This window comes from Phoenix dactylifera, unplaced genomic scaffold, assembly GCF_009389715.1.
Source record: "Phoenix dactylifera cultivar Barhee BC4 unplaced genomic scaffold, palm_55x_up_171113_PBpolish2nd_filt_p 000130F, whole genome shotgun sequence".
Classification (NCBI taxonomy): domain Eukaryota; kingdom Viridiplantae; phylum Streptophyta; class Magnoliopsida; order Arecales; family Arecaceae; genus Phoenix; species Phoenix dactylifera.
The window spans coordinates 835,524-860,547 of NW_024067692.1; the positions used below are offsets into that span (position 1 = coordinate 835,524).

At 43.0% G+C, this 25,024-nt stretch overlaps 1 long non-coding RNA gene across 1 annotated transcript; it reads left to right on the forward strand.

Annotated features, from left to right (window-relative positions):
* Positions 1-4,760: 4,760 nt before the first annotated feature.
* LOC103700000 lies at positions 4,761-6,935 on the forward strand. The gene is made up of 3 exons (XR_005507215.1): positions 4,761-5,570; positions 5,684-6,124; positions 6,241-6,935. It is a non-coding gene; the product is annotated as an uncharacterized LOC103700000 (long non-coding RNA).
* Positions 6,936-25,024: the final 18,089 nt, after the last annotated feature.

Genomic DNA, 25,024 nt, shown 5'->3' on the forward strand with positions numbered 1-25,024 from the left:
TGTATGTGCTAAAGTAAAGTTAAAGCTATACGCATAGTCAATCGCAAACACAACGATTTATAGTGGTTCGGAGCTTCCATTGCTCCTACATCCACTCTCCAAATACCTTTAGGAATTTCACTATAATCCGCGATTACAGTCCGGTAGTTTTGCGAGTGCACTACCCAACTCGTTGTTTTACACTGGGCTAACAACGAACCCTACAATCCCCAATTTAACCTAGGCTTGGGACGCCTATCCCTTGTTCCAAGTCTCTTGACCGGAACAAGCACAATAATCAATGTTTTACAAAAGATTTGAAAGCTCTTAACAAGCAAATATAACAATGAGAAATAATAAAACCCGGAAGAATCCTTTTAGCCGTTGGAAGCATGGGAAATGGGTGGTTCTTCCGATGTGGATCGCGTTGGCTTGAACGTGAGCTTTGAATGCCGAGTGGGAGAGAGTAGTTGAGCACGAAATCAGATGGGAAAGCTTGGATGCACTTGATTTCTTCTCTTGAAAGCTCTAACTCCCTTAAGCTCTTTTTCTTTCTTCTCTCTTGAATGATCTTGTGTTGGGTTGGTGAGAGGTTGTTGGAAGGCACTTAAGAGCTCCCTTTTATAGCCCAAAAAGCAAATAGATCCGTTAGACACAAAGATATGGAAGTTTGAAATTCAAACAAACCTGTAAAAGTGTGTCAGTCGCGTCCCAGGCGCTCCGGAGACGTCTCCGCTTCAACGCGAGACGTCTCGGCTGTATGAAATTACTTTTGACGATGTTGGGAGTCGACTCGGTGCTTTACGGGGACGACTCTGAGGCATGAACAGTTTTGAATCCTTGTTTTTCTATTTTTCTGAGAGAGTCGCCTCGGCACTTTACGGGGACGTCTCGGGATGTTTATTGCTTTTTGCATGGGGACGACTCTGCTGCCTTGGGGACGACTCCGCTGATTTATCTCCGAAAAACAAGTCTTCTGGAATTCTCTGAGAGAGTCGACTCCGCTACTTCGGGGACGTCTCGGCAGTTCTGTCAACGAAAAATATATCCTCTGGAATACCCTGAGAGAGTCGACTCCGCTACCTCGGGGACGACTCGGAAGTCTGCTTTTTACTTGTGGGGACGACTCCGCGTCCTTTGGAGACGACTCGCGCGCATCCCTTGAAATCGGCCTTTCTGCCGCCTCTGAGAGAGTCGACTCCGCAGTGTTGGGAGTCGACTCCGACCCTGCGAGACGCCTCGCCAGGTGCCGGGGACGTCTCCAGACGTGCCAATTCTGCCTGTTCGTGCCAGAGACGTCTCTGAGACAATCCGGAGACGTCTCGGCTGTCCCTGATCTGTTTTCTTCATCTCAAAAATTCTTCAATAAATCCTTGAAAAATATGGGAACTTGCCTAGACATTTCTTAACAATATTCTTAATTAAGCACATGAAATCCTCAATTAATTAAATTTTAAGATAAAGGGAATTATACTCTAGTGTTTTGTATTCATCAAAATCCATTAGGGGGTCAACACATACGCCACTTCCTATTGGGCTTTCTTCACAAGGGACCTCGTTGGGTGAGCCACTCCGAATAGAAGACCTGCCGGATGAAGCCGGCATCGAGGGTCTTGTCTACTCCTCGGCCGCCACCCGCTATCGTTCTGGGGTGGAGCCCCGTTTCTTTTGTCTCACGAGTCTGCAGGTCGGTTTCACCTGGAGTCGGTGAACCGTGACGCGTGCGGGATCGATGCCGGGTATTTGCGGGCTATCTCATCTATAATGCCATGTGGCCCGGAGGAATTTGAGGTATCGGGAGCGGCTCCCTTTCGCCGGAGCTCATAGCGCGGGAGCCGACGCTGCACGTTATAGCTCAGGGCAATTTTTTCTGTAAAGGATTTGGGGTAAGGAAACTCACCAGGCTCTACCCGCTTTCTTCTAGAGGTCATTCCGCAGCGTACTAAGGTGTCAATACGGCGAGGCAGGGCGGCGAAGTCCATGTGTTGAGTTGGCCCGGCCTCGGCCCGGTAGGGCTCCTGTGGGTTTGACGCTTCACGCGGTGATTTTGGCTTTGCATGGTCGCCATGTAGCACCGCTTGGCCACCGTTCTGGGTCCTCCACGATCTTCGCCATATACCATGATCGGTGGGGAACCGCACAAGCAAGTGGTAGGTTGATACCACAAACCCGGAGGCATTAAGCCTCGGTCTTCTCAGAATGCATGTAAAGCCGAAGGCAGGTGGACCATAAAGAAGTTCGTCCTCACGGTGCTTTCTCGGGGGGCGAGCCCAACTATGGCAAGAAAGCTGATCTCTTCCTCAACCGGGACCGAGTCTCCGGTAAATCCGACCAGTGGAGCGTTCATTCTCCGAAGTTGGCTTTCTGTCAACCCCATTCTTTGATAGGCATGGTAATACAAAAATTTGCCCGAGCTTCCATTATCAACTAGGACGCGTTTTACATCAAATTTATTTACAATCATAGAGATGACCACAGCGTCATCATGAGGGATCTCAACTCCTTCCAAGTCCTCGTTCGAGAACGAGATGGCTTCAGAAGTGCACGGGCGCTTTGGGGGAACCCTTCTTCGGCTGGCTCCTCAGCCGAGCTTCTTCCTCCAATGACATTGATGGTGCCGGCGATAGGTCTGTTGTCATTTGGATTTTTGGTCGGCACGGCATTTTTTACTGCCCTCCTTTCCTCATGCCGGTCTATCACAAATCGATTGAGTACCCCGCGGTAGATAAGCGCCTCGATCTTGTCTCGGAGCTGGAAGCAATCCTCTGTGTCGTGGCCGTGGTCCCGGTGGAAGCGGCAATACTTTCTGGGTGCGCGGACTCCTACATCTCGCATCGGGGGCGGGGCCTGAAGAAGTCCCGACCCTCGATCTTCATTAGGATCTCGGCCCGAGGTGCGTTGATGGAGTGTAGTTCTCGTACCTCCCCGAGTGCATTCGAGGTCGTGGCGGGGATCTCGGTCGAGGCGGGGACCTTGGTCGAAGCCGTCCCTGTTGTCGAGGCGGGCTCCTCAGTCGAGGCAAGTTCCCATCCCGGCGAGGAGATCAGCTTCTCAGGCGGCCGCGCTCCTCGCGGCGCTTCCTTTGCTTCTTTGAGGCCGGCTCGGTTGCACCCCGCCTGGAGCGATAGCCTCCTCGGCCTTCACATATTTTCAAGCTCGGGCCAGCATTTTGGTGAAGTCAACGGGGAAGCTCTTCTCGATGGAGGAGAGGAATCTTAGGAGCGAGCCCCAGTCTTTAGTGCCGACATGGTTATTGACTAGTCGAGCTCGCGGACCTCCCAAGTTGCAGCGGTAAATGGTCAAGGTATTCTCTGAGGGATTCTCCTTCCTTCTGCTTGACGTCCAGGAGAAAATTCGATGTTCGCCCGCTGGCGCCGGCTGGCGCGAAGTTGGTGGCGAACTGCGGGCCGAGCTGCTCGAAGAAGATACCCGAGCTCGGCTTCATCTAGAGAACCAAAGCCGAGCAGTTCCCCGAAGGGTGGCTGGGAAGGCTTTGCAGAGCACAGGCCTCCGAAGACCCTTGCAGTGCCATGAGGGCTCCGGTAACTCTTTAAGTGGTCGAGGGGGGTCAGCAGTCCCATTGTAGGGCTCCACTTGGGGCATTTTGAACCTCGGTGGGACCGGCTCACCCTCGATCTGGGAGAAAAAGGGGGACTTGGTGGTAAACTTAAAGTCACCCTCGCGCCTCGCCTTCCTGCTATGAAGTGCTTCAATCTGGCGTTCCAAGTTCTCGACCTTCCTGTCGAGCCCCCCAGCCTAGGGATTATCACAGTAGTCTGCTCCAGCCCGTGGCGGTCTGGAGCCGACTTAGCTTCCGAAGGCTGCAGCTTTGGTCTATGCTCCTCCCCGGCATTTCTCTCCGGGGAGAGCCCGGGTTGAGCCTTGTGACAGCATCATTCTTCATTATTAGCCCCTGCGGAACCGTGGAGGTTCTGGCCCTGGGGCACCGGCCCGTTTGGAGGGTGCACTGGCTGGACTTGGGCCTGCGGAGGCGGCACAGGCATGGCTCCCCCATGTTGCAGGCCTTGGACGCTGCGGCCAAGACTTGAACATGCTGCACCAAGACATCGAACTGTTCCGGCCGAACTGGGGAACCGGAGCAACCAGAGACGGCGAGTTTTGGACGGAGCGTCCAGGACTTGGTGGGAAACGCCGGGAGGTGTTGGAGGCTCCTTTACTTCTCAGCTTCATGGCCACGACTCGGGCCCTTCCTCTAGCGCCAACTATGCTGGAAATTGGACCCGGGGGCAGTCGTCGGCTGAGAGGGTGGAGCTCCGCGGGAACTGGCTGGTGGCGATCCGTCGGCGGGCGAAGTCCTCCGTAGCGGCCTGCCAAAAAGCCACGTGGCCGGGGTTTCCGGCGCTGGCCCTCCAATGCCTAAGTCAGAGGGGCAAAGATATATGGAGAAAAATATGTCCAGAGTTTCAGTGTCCAGCACCCTTCAAGGTAGAGGGGTTCTCCTTTTATAGAGGGGCGCTGGATTACCTGTGATGCGACGGGACCAGGTTGCCGTACGACGGAGCACGTCGCATGAATTGGTGTACGATCATGTGAATTAATGCCTTGCCGTAGGGGATGAGGTCGGAATCAAGAAGTTGTCACGGCTGACTGGACGCAGCCGAGCTAATTTGCCGTGGAGGATTGGAGATCCGTAGACAGCAGGAGCATGTGCATTAATTGTTGAGTAAGCCGGAGGTCTGCAGAGACCATGCACATTAATTGTTGAGTAAGCTGGAGGTCTGCAGAGACCATGCACATTAATTGTTGAGTAAGCCGCTCAAGGAGTGGTCCCAAATCGGGCCGTAGGAGGATGTGACCGCATCGGGCAGTCGGCGAGGTCCGGCTTCCGGGATCGGATGCCTTCCGAGATTGGACGCTTTCTAGGTCGAACGTTTCGAGGTCAAGGGCTCCTAGGTTGCACGCCTGGTCGGGCGCCAGGTCGGTCGTCCGAGGTCGGGCGCCAGGTTGGTCGTCCGAGATCGGGTGCTTCCAATCACGTGCTTTGGGGGGACTTGTATTTCCCTCAACAAGTGGCATGTTACTACCTTTATTGTGGGCCACAACCATGAGTTGTTATCTCCATCAGATATGAGATTGCTTCCAGAAAATCGAGTCATAAATACGGAGGATGAGAAACGTATTCTTCTATTGAAAGAAGCAGGCCTTTCAGTGAGGCAAATCATCCGTGTGCTTGAACTTGAAAAAAATATCAATCATGGAGAGTTTCCTTTCTTTGAGAAAGATATTCGCAATCTTTTCAGCAAAGTTAGGAAGAAGGTTGCGGGAAATGATGCTATGAACCTTGTGGAGTATTTCAATTCTTGTAAATGGGAAAATTCCAACTTCCAATATGTGTTCAAGGTTGATGAAGAGAGAGGAAATTAGAACATTTGTTTTGGTCTCCCGCTCAGTGCTTTAATTGGTATGATAAATATGAAGATGTTGTTGTCTTTGATACCACTTACAAAGTGAACTCATATGACATGCCTTGTGGATTTTTTGTTGGGATCAACAATCATGGAAAAACAGTGCTTTTTGGATGTGCACTTCTTCGGAACGAGACCACAGAAGCTTTCAAGTGGTTGATGAAGGTATCTTCTCACCCATATATTTTTTATTTTTTTGGCTAGGTGTTTGAGAAGAAAATTATTTCTTAGATCTTGCATATTTCACACACTTATTTATTCTTTTTTCTTTTTGGTAGACTTTTGTATCTACGATGAAGAAGCCGCCTAAAACTATCATAACGGATCAAGATCCATGGATGAAGGAAGCGATTGCATCAGAGTTGCCAATGACTAAACATTGCTTTTGTATATAGCATATCACTTCAAAATTTAGTGGTTGGTTTACATCTATCCTTCGCAACCAATATCCACAATGGTGTGCTGATTTCTATAGACTTTATAAGCTAGATACACTAGAGGACTTTGAGAATCAGTGGCCTCTTATAGTTGGCAAATATAATTTGCAGGATAACAAACATGTCAAAGGTTTGTATGAAATCAAGCACTTTTGGGTACCAGCCTATCTTCGTGGCTAATATTTTGGAGGAGTGACAACTACTGGTCGATCTGAATATATCAATGCTTTCATTAAGAGATTTGTTTCTTCTAATACGACATTAAAGGATTTCGCTATACAGGTTGGTACATAAATTTTAGATATTCTTTTTGCCATGTTTTTATGTTTCCTTGTTTCTTTGTTTTTTTTTTTTTTTTGACACGTAGATGTAATATTCAAATTATTTTTCATTTCTAGGTTGATGTTGCTGTTCAAGAAATTATTCAAACACAATTGCATGCTAAGATGCTAGCTTCTCACAAGATGACTATTTTGAGGACCAAGTCACCATTAGAAAAACAAGCTTCTGAAGTTCTCACTCCATTTGCTTTCAAAAAGTTTCAAGAAGAATTTTCTAGATCAAGTCAATATGCAGTGCTTCATGAGAGTGGTTATGAATATATTTTGAGATATTATGAAGGCTTAAATAATCAAAGTCACAAGGTCTTTTGGGATGGAAAGTTAGCAATGTGTGGTTGTAAGCAATTTGAATTCTTGGGAATACTTTGTCGTCACATATTACGAGTCTTCTTGCAAAAAGATTGTCATATGATTCCAAGTGCTTATTTGCCTTTGCGTTGGTGCCTTGAAAAAGGTAGCAATGGGCTTGAAGTTTTGGAGGAGCAAAATTACCAGCACATGATATCACTTTGATAAATAATGAATTTATAGATGGTGCTGATATTCTTTATCCTCCACGATCAGTAACTAAAGGACGTCCTAAGAAAAGGCGGTTGAAAGTAGGAAAAAACTCGATAAAGAATACAAGAACTTGTTCAATGTACAGGAACCCTGGGCATTATGTGAACAAATGTCCCGAAAATAAGGAGAATGCCATTGTTTCAAATGGTTCGCAAAAAAAGAAGGAGGTTGTCGCAAGTGACTGGGCTTGAACCCCATATTTTCTTTGAAATATAGGTAAAAATTCAAGGTATACGTCATTGCATATTTATTTATTGTTTATATTCATATGAGTAGTAGGTTATAAAAATAAACTTACATGATTTCATTTTATAAAAATTTAGGACATGGACATCGCTCGTTCAAGTGCATTTATGGCTCTTAAAAATATGACTTGGATTTGGGCACGAAGAAGCGATGTGTAGTTCGGAAACACCCCCTCCCCCTCCCCAACGCGGACTTGGTTTTATTTTTCAAACTCAAGGTTGATCATTTGAGTAGTTTATAAAGATGTTAAATTTACTAGTCCATGTTTGGATTTAATTGATTCTGCTTTTGATTGAAATTTTAAAGTAGAAAAGTTATTAGTATAGTATTTGTTGGCTATAATGGTGTATCTCCATTTGTTAATTGAAAATTACTAAAATAGCATCATGTCACCATGGGCAGAGTAGGCACAAAAGCAGTCATGGTGGTATGCACTGAACCTTGCCATTTTATTTTTATTCTCTCTTAATGGGCAGAGTAGGAAATGGAAAAAAGATGGGAGTATTTCTTATTCTCCCTTAATAACTAGTTACTTTTATGTTATTATTTTATTTTCTCTCTATATTTAATATAATATTGGAAGGGTATATTACATTAAATGAAGATTCCCCTTATTTCTTGGAAAAAATATAGTGAAGGTAGTTAGAGTCTAATTAATATTCCTTAACCATCGCCCTGGGGGTGATGGTTAAGAAATATAATTGCTTCCAAAAGACAACTTGTTCCATGAATATTAATTGCTTCCAAAAGGCAGCTTGTTCCAATGATATTAATGCAAAATATAGTGAAGGTAGTTAGAGTCTAATTAATATTCCTTAACCATCGCCTCGAGGACGATGGTTAGCAGGATCCTTTTTTGATTGGAGAAGCATCGAACCAACCAATTCTAAAAAGGAGATGCTAAGAATCATCTTTCATAAGAAACAAGATCCCTTTATTATATATTTTGGAATGTTTAATCTAGGGGCTTCGTCAATTATAATTTTCCATCCGGTATCACTACTCATATCTCAACTACGACCATCCAATATACCTAAATAAATGAAATATTTCGGAGCTGGAGATGTTAGATAGAAGAAAGGAGTAATTGGAGGGGGAAGGAGATTGTAGATCTGGAATTCTAACAACATCTAATTGATACATTATGATCGATGTCTCATGCAAGGACATTGCTTGAGTTTATGACAACATGATCTCTCTCATTGCATAGTTATTTAAGTTTATGCTCCTATCTACCCATGGAGCATCTCTCATATATCGTAGTATTGTCATTCAAAAACAAACCTTCACGAGGAGGAGCTACCATAGTTTTCTACTAATGCATTTTCTATCGTGTAAATGAGTATCGAATTGACCACCAACAAAGGCAAATAGCTACTTTATGGTTAAAATTAGTACTCATCATAATATCTTATGGGTTAAACTTTCAATCTTGTAGTAACTGCTATATTTGCTGAGACATTGTATTAGAAGGCACCTTCCTAGTCCTGCTGGTATGTCTTTCTACAACAAACTTCGACGCCGCTGCTTCCATGCTAGAGATTAACCTAGTATTTTTTGTGATAAATTGGATGATTTAAATTAATCGAGTATAAATACATTCGTGGGAATTGGATGATTTAAATGTAGAACCTTCCAAACCTATGAAGGGAACAACAAACAAAGTTCCCGAGGATCCATTGCTTAGCAAATGCAAGACTAGCTTACGGTATTATACTTTCATGGAAGTCTCTTCGTAGAAAGATGCCAGTTTGACCCACAAACCGGCTTCAATTCATGGGGCCGGCATCAAATAATATCTCCGTATTGATCTTACAGATTAATTTGGCAAATAATGGAAACTTTTCTTCATCTATCTTTCGTCCAAACGCAAAGTCCAATGATAGTAGAATTGTCAGATGACTTCTATGGTTTATTTGTATTCGTAGTCAAATTATCAAATTAAATAACCATATGTGGTCGTAGAGATTGTGCTCTCCCGAGGGGTATATGCCTCCTACTAAGTTCTAACGTCTTCATCAACTTCCACTGGTTTTTTATTCCATTGTCTATAGACAAGAAAGTGTTAGAAGTAGTCAAAGTCAATGGATTCTATTTTGTTTCAGTAACCACCTAACACGCTAAAGCTACCAAGGAAGAATTCTCTGAGAATTCTGGTGAGAGGGGAAACCCAAGTCCTTGCTATAAGTACAAGATCCAAGGAATGAGATAAACCAGCGCACCCCAAAATTCCCTGATATTACAAAGAGAATCGACACGCAGCAGGAAACCAGCGTCGTCACTTTATGGCAAACTGAACAATTATCCCAGCAGCATGGAAGAGGGATAAAAGAAACCAATTGCCGGTGCATGAGTGGTGCAGACACCAGTGCCCATGTCACCCATCACTCGGGTCTACGGTCGCCGCAGGTGAATGTTTCAGCTTCGCCATAGAAGGATGTTCCAGCCAGCTTGATTTATTCTGCGAGTGATTTTATGTTATTTGGATTTATTAAGATATTTTGTTATTTGACAGCATTTATGGCTTATTTTGATATTTCGTTATTTTAAGAGTATTTTGTGAGACTAATTTCTTTTAGGGGCTTATTGCATATTGTTATTTTAGGGCTTTTATATGAATTTTTTTTTTTAAGGATTTTTTGTTATTTCTTGACTCTATATATGTGGGTCCATGCATTAAGGTTATTGAATGATTAAATGAAATAGCCTTATTTCTTTGAAACTCTAGTGTGAAGCCATGGCCAGAGTCAGGTGAGAAGCCTAGTTCTTCTTCTTCCCCTCCTCTTCTCTTCTTCCTCCTTCTTCCCTCTTCTCTTGCAGTTGTCTTACATCATGAGCAGCTGCCCAATCTGCTACCTGGTTTCCAAAACCTCACGGGGGCAGATGTGCACTTTTAACCGTGCGAAGGAGTGGTTCCACATCATAATATCTTGAAACAAAGCCAGCCATGCCAAGACAACTGCCAAGTCACCCTGCAACCAAAACTTCTTGAGGATAAAATAGGGAAGTAAGGGTATGAAGTCCAAGCCAAGCACCAACAAGTTCCAGCATATGGGACCTTCATGATTTCTAATAATAATACTGCTGCAGCTTCATGATCACTTACAGCTCCGTCGAAGTTCACCAACAGAACTCCAAAGGGAGGGAGCATCCAAGAGACGAGGCCAACAGCTTATGGATGCTCCAGACCTTTGACTGAGTGCCAACACCTTTAGAATAAAAGACTGGTGCCCGCTGAAACATATCACGATAGAAGCAGATGTAGAGTCTTACCATGCCCTTTGGTGTACTATGCTGATGCTCAAAGATGGCGTTTATTCCAAATTTCCAATGAGATAAGTCGCATAAGCAGTCGCTGCCTTGGCCCCCTTCCCCACCAAGGCATTAATTAGCCAGAAATTCAATCAAATTGTACGGAGGTTGGCTTAAAATTAGTAACTACCTTAGTACCAAATATTGGTTTGCCATCTATATCAAGTACCAATATGCTGTGTCTCATACCATCCCATTCGGGCAATGCCACGAACTATGCTCCACACAGCTTAAAATTAGTAACTACTGGTTGATGTTTGGAGGAGACTAATTGAGCCCACAGAGAATTAGGTTTAACACTAAGTTGGCAGCCAACTTTGCTAAGAAGGCTTTCGGTGTAGTAAAAATGGATTGTAGAGCTAAAGCACCTGCGGACTTTAGATGAGCAGATGGTCTCCCACTATAAGAGATGCAAACCCCTTCGATTTGAAGAAAGACTGATGCGGACACCAGTACTGGATCACCTGTCACGCGGGTTTACGGTCGTCGCAGGAAGAGGGTCCAGCCACTTTCGTTATGGCTGGATTGATTTGATGTTAGTTTATTTATGTTGATTAGGTTTATGTACATATTGTTATGTTAGGATTTTCATGGGATTAGTTTATTTGTAGGGACCTTTTATATTCTGTAATCCTATATATGGGTCTATGCACTTGATGAATGATAATGATGATGAATGCTTAGAATTGCCTCCTTTCTATTTTCTCCCTCCTCTCCCTTCCCTATTCTTCTTCCTCCTCCATTCTTCTCCTCCTCTTCCTCCTCTTCCTCTCTTCTCCTTCTTTCTCTCCACTCCACTCTCGTAGCAGTACTGCATCAGTTTTGGTATCAAAGCTTTGGTAGGCTTTGCCCCTGTTGCCAAAGCCTCGATCCCTATGTCTCTTCCTTTCTCTCAGTCCCCACACACAGAACAGAAAACAAAAAAAAACCCTACGCTAGACTTTTTCCACCGTTGTCGCACTTGAGCCCACCGCTATCATTAGTCGCCACCAGCAACGCTCGAACCGCCTTACAACGTCGTCGCACCACTGGTTTCTGCCGAAGAACGTCGGGGCCCACCCTAGTGTATGGTGGAACAGCCACCGATTCCACGTTTCAGGTGGCCACACGAGATCTACGCTGTACCTCGCACGCCACGAATGTCGGAGTGTGTCGAAGGGCCATGCACAACTCGCGTTGCCAAAAAGAGAGGGAGCATCGCCTCTCTTCTTTCGTCTTTATCCCTCAATTCCATTGTCGCAGCCGTCGGCCACCACTCACAGGAAGAGAGCCGGGAAGAGAGCCAGTGTCGGAGCAGTGACCGGTCGCCGGCCGCCACCACAGGTTACCAAGATCCGTCTGCAACCGCTGGCATGAATCTCGGCACGATCGGCCACCACGAACTGTCTGCAGCCGTTGGCGTGACTCTGGGCACGCACGCTTGAAACCGTCGGGAGTTTCAAGTTGGTTAATGGGTAAGATCCAAGCCTATTAACCCTAGTTCAATAAATCGGATCTGTTTCAGAAAAAAAATGGCAAAGTCACGTGACCTGCACGTGACTTCCCACGTGCCCCGTCACACGTGAATGACAAAAAAAAGAAAAAAAAAATTTGCTTACCTCTTTCTTCCCGACAAAGAGGAACCCTAGAGCTAGGGTTCTGCCGCTGCTGCCGTCGACGCGTCGCTGCCCACGCATGCCGCTCCGCCGCCGCTGCCGCCACGCCCTTCACAGCCGTTGCCTCTTCGCCGCTTTCGTCGCCTCCCGCCACCGCGCCACGAACACCCCCACACCCCCACCCGCCCCTCCACCCCTTCCTTCCTTCTTCATCTTCCTAACCTCACACCCTCTTTCCCCACCCCTCTTTCCACCCCGCTGATGGAAGGATCGGAGGATCCTAACCCTCCAGAGCCATCTTCTTCCACCTCACGGCTAGCTGACATCAGGCCATCCAGCTGCCGCCGCCTTCGCCCGAGCCCCACTACCACCCCTCCCCACTGCCTCCACCCCCACCTCTCTGGCTCACCGCCTTGCTCTGCCTTGGCTGCTACCCTTCTTCCTCTTCCCCAACATCCCAACACATCTCCCTCCCAATTTCCTCCCAACCGCATCAAGACCCTATTCCCCTGCCTCCATATTCTCTACGGGCCGCCCCTTTCATCATAGCTCGAACGCCTCTCCCTCTTTCATCAGGCCAAAGCCCGACGCCTCTCTCTCCCCCCCTCGCTCCTTTTGAGCCTCGGACCAGGGCCCGGCCCGCTTCCATTTTATCCTCACGAGCCAAGCCCACAGGTCTGCAACATCCCTACAGAGCCCACTGCAACCTGCCTTTTCCCTCTTTTCTTTGGACCACAGGCAGACCAGAGTTGTGTCGACTAGCGAGCCGGCTTGTTGCACATGGATCGTCACCCTCCGCCAGATCAAGTTTGCCCTTTCCTAGATATTTTATTTGCTCTCTTTAATTTGGCATCAATTAGTTGTCTTGTGCTTGGTGGCATACTCTGAATATCCGAACCACAACTCCATCGGTTGTGACTGAATCAACTCAGTCCGCTATGAATGTAGTACGGTGTGCTCTTGCCCAACCCACGAAGCAGGCTGACTGGAGACGTACTTCGATCTTCCACACTTATCTTAAGTGCGGAGACAAGGACTGTAAGGTTATCATTGATAGCGGGAGTTGCATTAATGCAATATCTTCAAACATTGTCTCTCATTTGGTTTGACTCCAGTTCCTCAGACCCGACCTTAAAAGGTCTCCTGGATTGATACGTCTTCTATCCAAATCAAAAAACGGTGTATCGTCCCAATTCAAATTCTTTCGTATAAAGACACCATCTGGTGTGATGTAATTCTGATGGATGTGGATCATCTAATATTAGGAAGATCTTGGTTGTTCGACCTTGATGTCACCATCTTTGGTCGGTCTAATTCTTGCTCCTTCATATTTGAGGGCAAGAGGATTAAACTTAATCTCCTACGGCCCAGGACACTTGTCGAGGGCAAGAAGACAAGTGAGCCAAAGGCAACGAACTCCATATCCTAAGTCTGTCCGAATTTGAACGAAAGTCTCTAGTGTTCTATGGTGTACACTTTACTTGCCCTCGAAAACCAACAGAGTCTGCAAAGTGAGCTACCATCAGAGGGTCAGCTCATCCTTGAGGAGTTTTCAGAAGTTTTCCTTGAGGACCTCTCGGATCACCTGCCGCCCTTGCGTGACATACAGCATGCTATGATCTGGTTCCGGGAGCTACCCTGCCTAACCTACCCCACTATCGAATGAATCCTTCTGAACACGCTGAGCTACAATGGCAAATTAACGAACTTATCCGAAAGGGGTTCATTCATGAAAGTTTGAGTCCATGTGTCATACCTGCCATCCTAACTCCAAAAAAGGATGGCACGTGGAGGATGTGTGTCGACAGTCGAGCCATCAACTGAATCACGATCAAGTACCGTTTTTTCCATCCCTCAGCTCGATGATATGTTGGATATGATGGCAGAAGCCACGATCTTCTCCAAAATCGATTTAAAAGGTGGATATCATCAAATCTGGATCCGTCCAGGTGATGAATGAAAAAACGGCTTTTAAAACAAAAGCTGGCCTGTATGAGTGGTTGGTCATGCCTTTTGGCCTCTCGAATGCTCCTAGTACTTTTATGCAGGTGATGCCACAAGTACTACGACCTTTTATGGGCAAATTTTTAGTCATGTACTTTGATGACATCCTCAATCTACAGCCAATCAAAGGAGCACCACTTCGATCATTTACGACTGGTATGTACAAACCCTGCGGGATGCAAAACTGTATTTTTAACTGTTGGTTCTCTTCTTGTAAACCTGAGGATAACTTAAAAAGGATGTCGTTGTCAAAATTTTAACCAACAAATAAATATTTTTATATTACTCTTACCATCCTCTATTCGATGAATAGTGGTTGTAGGAGATCGATCCATAGAAGGCGATTGGAGTACACGAATAGAGAATAGAACTCCATTAGGTTTATTTTTAAAAAAACAATTCCTTAAGATATTAGATTAATCTCTAACCAATCAGAGCTAGTTTTCCATTCAAAAATAAACAAAGAAAAGAAAAAAAACTTTTGCAAATAAAATAAAATTTCAGAATGCATAAAATAACTGCAGAAATTAACTGAACCTAGAACATGATTGCATAAAAGAAAATTGATAGATTGCATTAAAAAATGATTACAAGAGTAAAAAAATGAAAAACAAAGAAAAAAATAAGAAACCCTCTCGGTGGAACACTCTCTTTTTTTTCTCTTCTTTTTTTTCAAGAACAGGGCATCCCTGCTCTTTCTTTTTGATGTGAGCCCCTTCCTCTCTTTCACCAGTCGAGAGCTCTTTATATAGACCCATCAGCCAGCGAGCATGTGGAAGGATGCATGATCGCTAGAGCTGATCATGGGTGAAGATCCGATGCGGATCAGGGATCACAGAGAAATAAATTCATTTTTTAGGGTATTCATCATACACATAACTTTAAATTATCTAGAAGATTAAAGTATTCATATTAGTTACAAGTTACATACCCCACTATTCATGTGCTTATGTGTAGGTGCTAAATCATCTTCTATCATGTTAGCATGAGACAGGTGGGATAAAACTCAAGCTAGAACTGCTATCATATTTCTTAACTCAAGCTATTGTCAAAGCAATTCCTAGTTTATACAGTCAAAAAGATTAAAATTTGAGTTAAAATTTAAATCCTCCATTTTCTCTCTCTTTTTTTTATTTTTTGTTTTTTTAGGCAGAAAAATCAAAAATATTCTCACCCCATATCTAAATTCACATTGTCCTCAATGTTGGAAAAAATTAAAACAGTAATAGGCAGAGAATACATTACTGATATTGGACTTGATATGGCTGGATAAATTGAGATTGGAAAAAATACCCCCAAACCTGCTGTTAGTAACTTATTAAAAATAATAATAATTTTAATTTACATGTTGGTTGCCTTCCAGAGCGCTAAGTTTTATGTCCTCAGCAGACAATCTAATTCACTCATAATAGATAGGGTCGGTCAAAGTGTCTACTCGACTTCTGGACTCAGATACTCCAGTATGGTTTTAAATGATGTCCATTGACTTGAAACGACTACCTTCTTGGTATTGCATATTACTACCGCACCATGCGGATGCACTTTCTCTATTATGTATGGCCAGTCCAGCGAGATTTAAGTTTTTCAGAGAAGATGTAATCGAGATCATATAAAGGACTTTTTTGTCTTGGTGAAACTCTTACGAGTGATATTTTCATGCATGACCTTCATGCGATCCTTGTACTTCTTAACACTCGTAAGAATCGTCCTATTTCTTCAAGCTCATCGAGCTGAAGCTTTCTATGCTCTCCCACTTATCGAGATCGAAATTTAGTTTGATTCCCATAGCCTTGTGCTCTAACTCACAGGTAAATGACAAGCCTTGCCATAGATAATTCTATATGGGAACATTCAATTGGTGTTTTGTAGGCCATACAATATACCCAATGCATCGTTAACCTAAGGGACAATCCTTTCAGATGGATTGATAGTTTTCTCAAGGATGGTCTTAATTTTTCTATTGGAATCTTAATTTGTCCATCTTGTGGATAATACGGTGTATCGACCTTGTGGATGATGTTGTACTTCCTAGCAAGGGCTTTAAAAATTCTATTGCAAAAATATTTCCCCACTAATGATAGCATGAGGGGTGCCAAATGAGCGAAGACAGACTCTTTAAGAAACTTGATCACCACTTTGTGATCATTGGTCTTACATGCAACAGCCTCAATCCACTTGGACACATAGTCAACAAGAAGGAGTATGTACTGGTGCCCAAACGACATAGGAAAAGGATCCATAAAATCAATACCCTAAACATCAAAGATTTCTAATTAAGATTGGGTTCAGGGGCATTTTATTTTTTCTTGAAATTTTTCCTAGTCTTTGACATCGGTCACTGTTTTACAATACTCGTGTGAATCATGAATAGTGTGGGCCAAGAGAATCCGTACTGCAACCTTTGCGGCCATTTTTTTACCATTGAAATGACCACACAAGCATGTCATGACAAAAGGAAGGACTTTCCTTTGTTCATATTCAGGGACGCACCGTCGGATATCTGATCAGGCAGTATTTGAATAAGTATAGTTCATTCCAAAAATACCACTTCACACAAGCTAGGAAGCGAAATTGCTCTTGCTGGTCCAAGAGCTGGGCATTCGTTCAGTACGAAACTAGTTGACTATGTCAGCATACCATGGAACACTAGTATGGAAATCATCATTAGTTGTTCATCAGAAAAAGTTCGGATATAGGTAAGGTTTTGCAGATGACTCAATAATCAGCTGGACAAGTGTCAGCCACTACATTTTCAGATCCTTTTTTATCTAGATTTCAAGATCAAATTCCTGGAGCAGTAAATCCAACGAATGAACCTTGCCTTGCATCCTTCTTCGTGAGAAGGTACTAAGGACGCATGATCAGATAAACAAGGACCTTAGATCCTATCAGTAGGACGAAATTTATCTAGACAAAACAACCGCCAAACATTCTTTTTCAGTGGTGGAATAGTTGAGTTGGGCGTATTCAGAGTTTCTCATATAATTAATATGGGAAAGCTTCCCCACTCGTTGACCCAAGACGGACCTATGCATAATCAGATAGCATCACACATAATTTCAAAGGACGACTCCAATCAGAAGATCTTATGGGTGCTGAAGTTAATCAGACTTCGTCTTTCAAAAGCAGTTACATGTTGGTGAAAAATGAAAATAGCATCTTACCAACAAATCACATTGGGTTTCGATTTTGCTAAAAATTCTTGATAACGCGTTAAAAACCCGCATGCCCTAAAAAGGATTCGAATTTTTCTAACAGTCTTAGAGTGCAATTAGCAATCAATCTACTTGCCTTATCCTGTGGAAGTAGCTAGGCAATTGCACAGACCAAAAGGCATGCGACGATAGGCAAAAAGCTAAAGACATGGAACGTGCTTTCTCTTGATCTTCAACGTGCAATAGGACTTTATATCCAGAATAACTATCGAGAAACAGTAATAGAGTGCCAGCTAGACGTTCTAGCATGTGATCGATTAAGGGTAGAAAAAGGCTTTCCTAGTCATGCATTAAGTTCCTGTAGTCTGCTTACTCTCCATCCCGTTTAGATTCGAGTGGACTAACTCATTATATCATTTTTTACAAAAGTGATGCCAGACTTCTTGGGTACGACTTGAACTGGCTTACCCACTGACTATCAGAAATAGATAATATATCCCTGCATCTAAAAGCTTGATGACCTCGCTCGAACTACGTCCTTCATGACTGGATAAGTCGCTTTTGTGGCTCTCTAGAGATTTTTGCATCCTCTTCTAGTTGATCTTATGTTGGACCACAGAAGGACTAATCCCCTTGATATCAGCTATAGACCAATCGATAGCTTCCTGTTATTCCGAAGGATACTTAACAACTTCTCTTCCTGTTCTGTAGTCAGATTCGATGCAATTATAACAGGTAAGGTCTTGTTGTCTCCAAAAAATGCATACTTCAAGTTCTCGGGAAGATCTTTAAGTTTTAGCTGGGAGGTTTGACATTGGATGGCACTAGCTGAGATTCCGAAATAGGCAATGATTCTTGGTAGCCCAACTGCTAGTATCCATCATAGGAATGAAATCTAACAATGCATTCACCTCCTGACTTGATTCACAATCTTGATCGAAATTAGCCAAACATCTTTCTAATGGATCAGAATAACTTGACTCTTCAAAAGAACTGCTAATTATGTTCTCGATCATGTGAATTTATTCTAAATCGTCCATCTCAGTTGACTGACTACCACTGTGAAAAACATTGAGCTGAACAGTCATGTTTCCAAAGGCTAGAGTCATTATTTCATTTCGGCAACTGATCACAGCATTTGAAGTGGCCCAAAATTGGTCTACCTAGGATCACCAGGATGTGACTTTCTGGATTTTTTACTGGTTCAATTTCAAGAACTACAAAATCCACAGGGTAGTAAAACTCATTGACTTTTACAATCACATCCTCTACAATTTCTTTAGGATACTTTACAGTCTTATCTGCCAACAAAAGAATGATATTGGTAGGTTTTAATTCCCCCAAACCCAACTCTATGTAAACAGAATAGGGTAACAAGTTTACACTAGCTCCTAAATCTAGGAGGGCTCTCCGAATGATGATTTTTTCTATTTTAATTTCAATGGTGGGGCAACTAGGGTCCTTGTATTTTGGGGCAATCTATTGTTGAATGAGAGATGAGGCTTGTGCCACCATCACAGCTTGCCTACGAATACTGGTTTTCCTTTTCACCATGGTGAGGTCTTTTAAAAATTTTGTATTGGAGGGGGGATATGTTTGATAGCATCTAGGAAGGATAAATTTATTTGGACATTTTTAAAAACCTCCATGATTTCATTATACTGAGATTTTTTCTTGGAGTCTTGTAGTCTACTAGGAAAGGGATCCTTGGGTGTGTATGTCTCTACTGGTTTCTCCTCTATTACTTGTGTTTCCTGTTCTTGCCCCTTTTTTCAGAGTGAGGTTCGGTTCATGCTTTTCTTTTTTTTCTTGTACAGGAAGTTGGACCTTGTTGTCCACTTGCTTGCCAGACCGTAAAGTGGTAATTGCTTGGAATTCATAAGTTAGATTTTCATTCGAGTCAATCTAAAACTGGCCTCTCAGCCCTTGATTCTGTTGCCTACTAGGATTAGGCACTGGCTGACTGGGTAATTCACCTCTCTTCCTATCCCCTAGAGAGTTAGCTATTTGGCTCAGACTAACCTCAAGTTTTGCAATCACTTGCGCATGGAATTGGTTAGTCTGGGTTTGAGCCATATTGGTCTGTTGTTGCTGTTGGATGAAGTCTCATTATTGCTTCATCATGTTAGCCATCATAGCTTCCAATGATGTAGATTGCTGAGGGATAGGGGCACTATAAGGAGGAATAGGTGGAGCCAATGATTGGTTCATCTGTGATGGACCTATCCTAGAAAAGTTCTTCTGAAAACCCGGTGGACCGCCCTGATGCTGAATAAGTTCAGTATGTCTGTATGAGAAATTCGGATGAAACCTATTATCAGGATGATAAACTGGGTTGAATGAGTTGGGAGTGGGTTTGTTAAAGGCACAATATAAATTTAGAGCATTTGCCTGCTCGGCCTTGATGTTGGGTAAACTAGGATAGCACTCCACTAGATGCTCAAAACTGTTACACAAGATACATAAGCCCTGTGGCTCATGTTCTACTTTCATGATGGGATTTGACTCTTTGTGTGAGTTCGAGTTAGTGGAAACAGTGAAAGCATCTAACTTTTTGCTTAGATTGTTCACCCCATTCACCAGATTGGATATGACATTCTTGAGATCTAGGTCTGTTTTTATTCCGTAGGTACTTGGTTCTCTAGACCCATGACATTCTTGAGATCGGGGGTTTGGTTCATGAACCTACCCTTATGCATGGATTCAATCATGTTCTTGTGTGCTGGAGGTAGTCCTTTGTAAAAGAAGTGTACTAGATCAGCCTTGTGAAGCCCATGGTATGGGCACTTGACCAAAAGATCATGGAATCTTTCCTAAAGTTAGAAAATTTTCTTCTCATATTTTTCTCTAAAAGTTCTTATGGCATCCTTAATTTTTTCAGTTTTTACCATGGGATAGAACTTAGCCATGAACTTCCTAGATAGTTGTTCTCATGACATGATAGAATTTGAAGCAAGAAAATACAGCCATGCAGCAACACGATCCTCTAAAGTCATGGGAAACAATCTTAATTTAATACCCTCTTCATCTAAGTTTTGATTTCTGAACGTTTAACAGATTGTCAAAAATTTATTTAGATAAATATACGGTTGTTCACTCTCAAACCCATGAAATTTGGGTAACATATTTATTATTGCAGCCCGAATCTCGAATTGGGCTGCACTATTAATTGGTAACACTATGCAAGTAGAGGGACTAGCGGATGCGAGTGCGAACAACTCATTCAAAGTTCTAATATGTTCACCCATTGTAGAGATTTATGGTTGGCTTACAGTTCGCTGGTTGTGATGAAAAGTTCTGTCAATCTCATGATCAAATGGTGTTAACTTACCCCTTCATGACCTTCTACCATACATACACTATCAACAATTCATTAGATTTGACTCCTAAAATGAACGAGATCCTAAGAGAAAAGAAGGGCTAGACACAGATGACCACAACCATCACCACACAACAATTTGGCTATATTAGTCTTAAAATTAAGTGAGGTTTAGTAGCTTCTTAAATCTAGTTGCATGGAGAATTATTAGATAAAAATTTCTAAAATTCTCTCCTAGATTAGATAGCTCCTAATCTCCCTTTCAAATTAAACTTGAGCATACGAGTTAAGAAGATCTAGTAACTAGTGACCAAGTAAGTTCCAGGGTGTGTGGTGGTGCACTAAGCTCACTTAAGTACCATAATTTTCGTAACAGTTTTCACTGTTATAAAACTTTCCTATACATCACCAATTACTAAAGTTCTCACTAGAGTGGCCTTCAATCGCTTCTTTCCAAGAGCCTATTGAGCTCGAAAACCCTAAGGCCAATGTCTAATTACTTTTAAGATGATTAGGCTTAGGATATTTATGCAATGTGATGATTTTTGGGCTAAGGACGAGTGATAAAATTTCGACCTTATCTTTTTAGTGGGTTCTACCCTTAAAATGTTTTATGCAAATGCTTTACACTACATGCAACAATCATAAAAAAAATTTAAAGTTTTATGGCATGACATTAAATTCCTTTAATTAAATGATCAAGAAATTCTTTTTTAAAATTTTTATTTTATATTTTTTTATAAATTTATATATATATAGGAAGAACTTGAATGTAAACTAAAAACTAATCCTTATACATCAGTCAATCTCTGAATGCCCATTGAATAAGCTCTGGAGATTACTCCGTGAGGAGCCCCAATAGAGGTATGATAACATCGGGGGATTGCACCCTATCAACTACTAGCAAATTTTTTTTATTAATTTTATTTTTTTTTGTGTTTTGTTTTTTTAATTTTAATCTTGGAAGAATTAAATAAGGCAAGATTAAAATAATCTAAGAAAATAAATTAAGGCTAAAATTGAAAACTTCACACCTGATCTTAGTGGCGTTCGCTGAATCTTCCTTCTGACTCGCTTTGCCTCCCCGGCAACGGCACCAAAATTTTGTTGGTTCTCTTCTTGTAGACCTGAGGATGACTTAAAAAAGATGTCGTTATGAAAATCTTAACCAACAAATAAATACTTTTATATTACTCTTACCATCCTCTATTCAATGAATAGTGGTTGTAGCGAGGTCGATCCACAGGAGGCGATTCGAGTACACAAATAGAGATTAGAAACTCCATTAAGGTTTATTTTTTAAAAATAATTTTTGAAGGAATATTTGATTAATCTCTAACCAATCAGAGCTAGTTTTTCATTCAAAAATAAACAAAGGAAAAAAAGAAAACTTTTGCAAATAAAATAAAAATTCCAAAATGCATAAAATAAACCGCCAAAAGTTAAACTAAACGGATTACATAAAAGAAAATGATAAATTGCATAAAAAAAATGATACAAGAGTAAAAAAAATGAAAAACAAAGGAAAAAAATAGAAACCCCTCTCGGTGGAACACTTTCTTTTTTTCTCTCTTTCTTTTTTTTCAAGAACAGGGGCATCCTCTGTTCTTTCTTTTTGAATGTGCGCTCCCCTTCCTATCTTTCGCCAGCCGAGAGCCTCTTTATATAGATCCCATCAGCTAGCAAGCACGTGGAGAGGATGCATGATCGCTGAGAGCTGATCATTGGGTGGAAGATCGGCGCGGATGCAGGGATCACAGAGAAGGGGTCGCATGATGCGGAGGGGAGCTGAAACGCGGCTGGAATGGCTCCTTGATGGCAAGAAATGGAAGTATCCGGACGCGGGATCCGAGTGGCTCGGAGCAGTGGGCTGCAAGCATCGTGGGAAGGAGCTGGTGATACTTCCGATTTCTCCACGGAAAGGATAGGAACGCTGGGAGTTTAGCTGGGAGGAGGCTAATCTGGAATGACAAGCGGATGCTGATCGCGGAGGAATGGGGTGCGCTAATCCGAATGACGGACGGACGCTGGCGAGGAGTTGATCGTCCGGGATCGCACGGCGGAAGAGGAAGAATGCACGGAATCGCCCGAGAGTGCTGGAAATGGAAGGGAACTGCAGACGCATGTGGGGAGGATTGCTGCTGTGAACACGCTGGGAGGGCTGCTTCTTATTCCTTCTTTGGGCTACGGAATGTTAGGAGCATGGGATCTTTGAAAACAGGGAAAGAGGGTGGACGCACGGATGCTGGGATATCACACGCGGGCTCAGACGCTTGGGTGCAAATATTGGAAAACCTGAGAGCGCTGGAGGAAGAAGAAAAATAGTGAAAAAAAACAAATGTGTATCGTAACACTGTTCATATGAACGGTGTCATCGCATAACACTATTCATATGAGCAATTTCTTCACGGAACACTATTTATATGAATAGTGATTTCAGCATGAATAGTAATTTCAGCCATTGTTCATGGGATTGGATGCTAAAAAGGTACTTTCTTTTGTGATGAAGTGAGAGTGGTGTATAAAGAAGGGATCCATGGCTGAAATGTGCCTGATCACAATTGGTTGAGATGAACTTCTATCCATAACAATAGGGATGAATCATGGTGATGCAGTGGAAAGATAGGGAGTGACCTAGGTTTTTAGGTGGGCTCGGCCCGGAAGGACCTTCAATTACAAAAAGGAAGCCAAAATAAAGAAATACATCTTTTCAAGAGTTATATGCATGAGAACTTTAGAAATTAGGTCTAAAAGAATGCTTAAATGTGCATAGATGTGCACCTTAACACTAATCTTAAGAAGTGTTTGTTCTTTACTTCTCATGTCAACTTCTTAGGTTATATTGCCTTCTCTGAAAGTTTGTCTGCTGACCCTGATAAGGTCACTACGTTAGTCGAGGTGGCCCAAACCTAAAAACCCTCACTGAGATTCGTAGTTCTTTATGGGCTGGCTACTTTTTGCCATCGTTGTTCATTAAGGGGTTTAGCGCACTTGTGTCCCCCAATTACTGATTGCCTAAAAGGGGCGACGTCCATTGACTAGCGCTGCTGCTAATACATTCCACAATGTCAAGAAGATGATGACAAAGGCGCCAGTTATGCACTTTGCCCGACTTCAGTAAGGGCGTTTTGAAGTGGAGTGTGGATGTATCCGGCCTTGGCATCAGTGGGGTGCTCAGTCAAGAACGTCATCCCATAGTATACTTTGTGAGAAGTTAAACGAGGCTAAGCAAAAATACTCTACCTATGATAAAAATTTATGCCATAGTCCGGCTCTCCGGTAATTGCCACCATTATCTGCTACCCAATGAATCCGTACTTTACTCTGATCATGAAAGCTCTGTCGCTACATTAACTTCCAAAAGAAATTGAATTCTAGGCATGGGTTAAATGGGGGTTGAGTTCCTTCAGAAATACCACTTTGTTCTTAAACACACATTGAGTGCCTCCAACACTGCTGCTGATACACTATGCCGTCGAGTGACCCTATTCTCAACCATGTCCGTACATGTTATGGGCTTCGACAGACTCAGAGATTACTACTTCATCTTGCCCATTTGGGGAAACTCTACAAAACCATCGCTGATGGACAAGGGACCCCCAATTGATGGTATTTATCTTCAGGATGGTTATTTGTTTAAGGCAGTGAAGCTCTATATCCCACGGACGTCAGTAAGAGATTCTTGGTTGGGGAAGTACATATCGGTGGCCTTTTGTCGGCACTTCGAATGAGATAAGACCATCGAAGAGGTGGAACGTCAATTCTTCTAGCCTAGCCTAAAACGGGATGTTGCTAAAATCACTGGCCAATGTCGAACGTGGTCAATTAGCCAAACCACCGGAAAACAGATACTGTCTCTATACCCCCCTTTACCGGGTACCTAATCGTCCTTGGCATGACATTAGTTTGGATTTGTGCTTGGACTTTCCCGTACCGTCCGAATAAATACGATTCAATTCTTGTCATCCGTGACCGTTTCTCCAAAATGGCCCCACTTCATGTCGTGTTCCAAAATTCGGTACTTCCAATGAACCAAACTCTTCTTTGATGAGATGTTAAACTATATGGCCTTCCACACACCATCGTGTCCGATCGGATGTACATTTCTGAGTTACTTTTGAAAACTTTATGCACTCGATTGGTACGAAACTTAAATTTTCAATACTTATCATCCAACAAACTGATGACCAAACAGAAGTAGGGCTGGAAGTGGGCCGGGCCGGGCCGGGCCAACACCCCTACCCAAGCCTGGCCCGAAATTTTTTTTCCGGGCTTCGGGCCGGGCCGAGCCCGAACAATTTTACAGGAATGAGGCCCGAGCCCGGCCCGAGCCCATTTGGGCCAACCCGTTTGGGCCAGCCCGTTTGGGCCTTTTCTTTCATTTGACCTCTGAAGGGCTTTCTTGAACCTTGTGGTCATTTATTTTTTCTCACAAGACTTTTAGTTCAGTAATAAGAGACCCCTTAAGGTTTATCTGAGTGCATTTACTAAGATTCTCTCTGATTTTAGTATCTGGAAGTTCTTTGCTTTGATGAGTTTACTTCCGAATGTCATGCCCTTCTATTTCATATCCTTTAATCAGTCTCAGCAACATTTTTTTTTTTTAAGTCCAATACATTTTTCCCTGTCGCGTTGGTTAGATAGCTTAT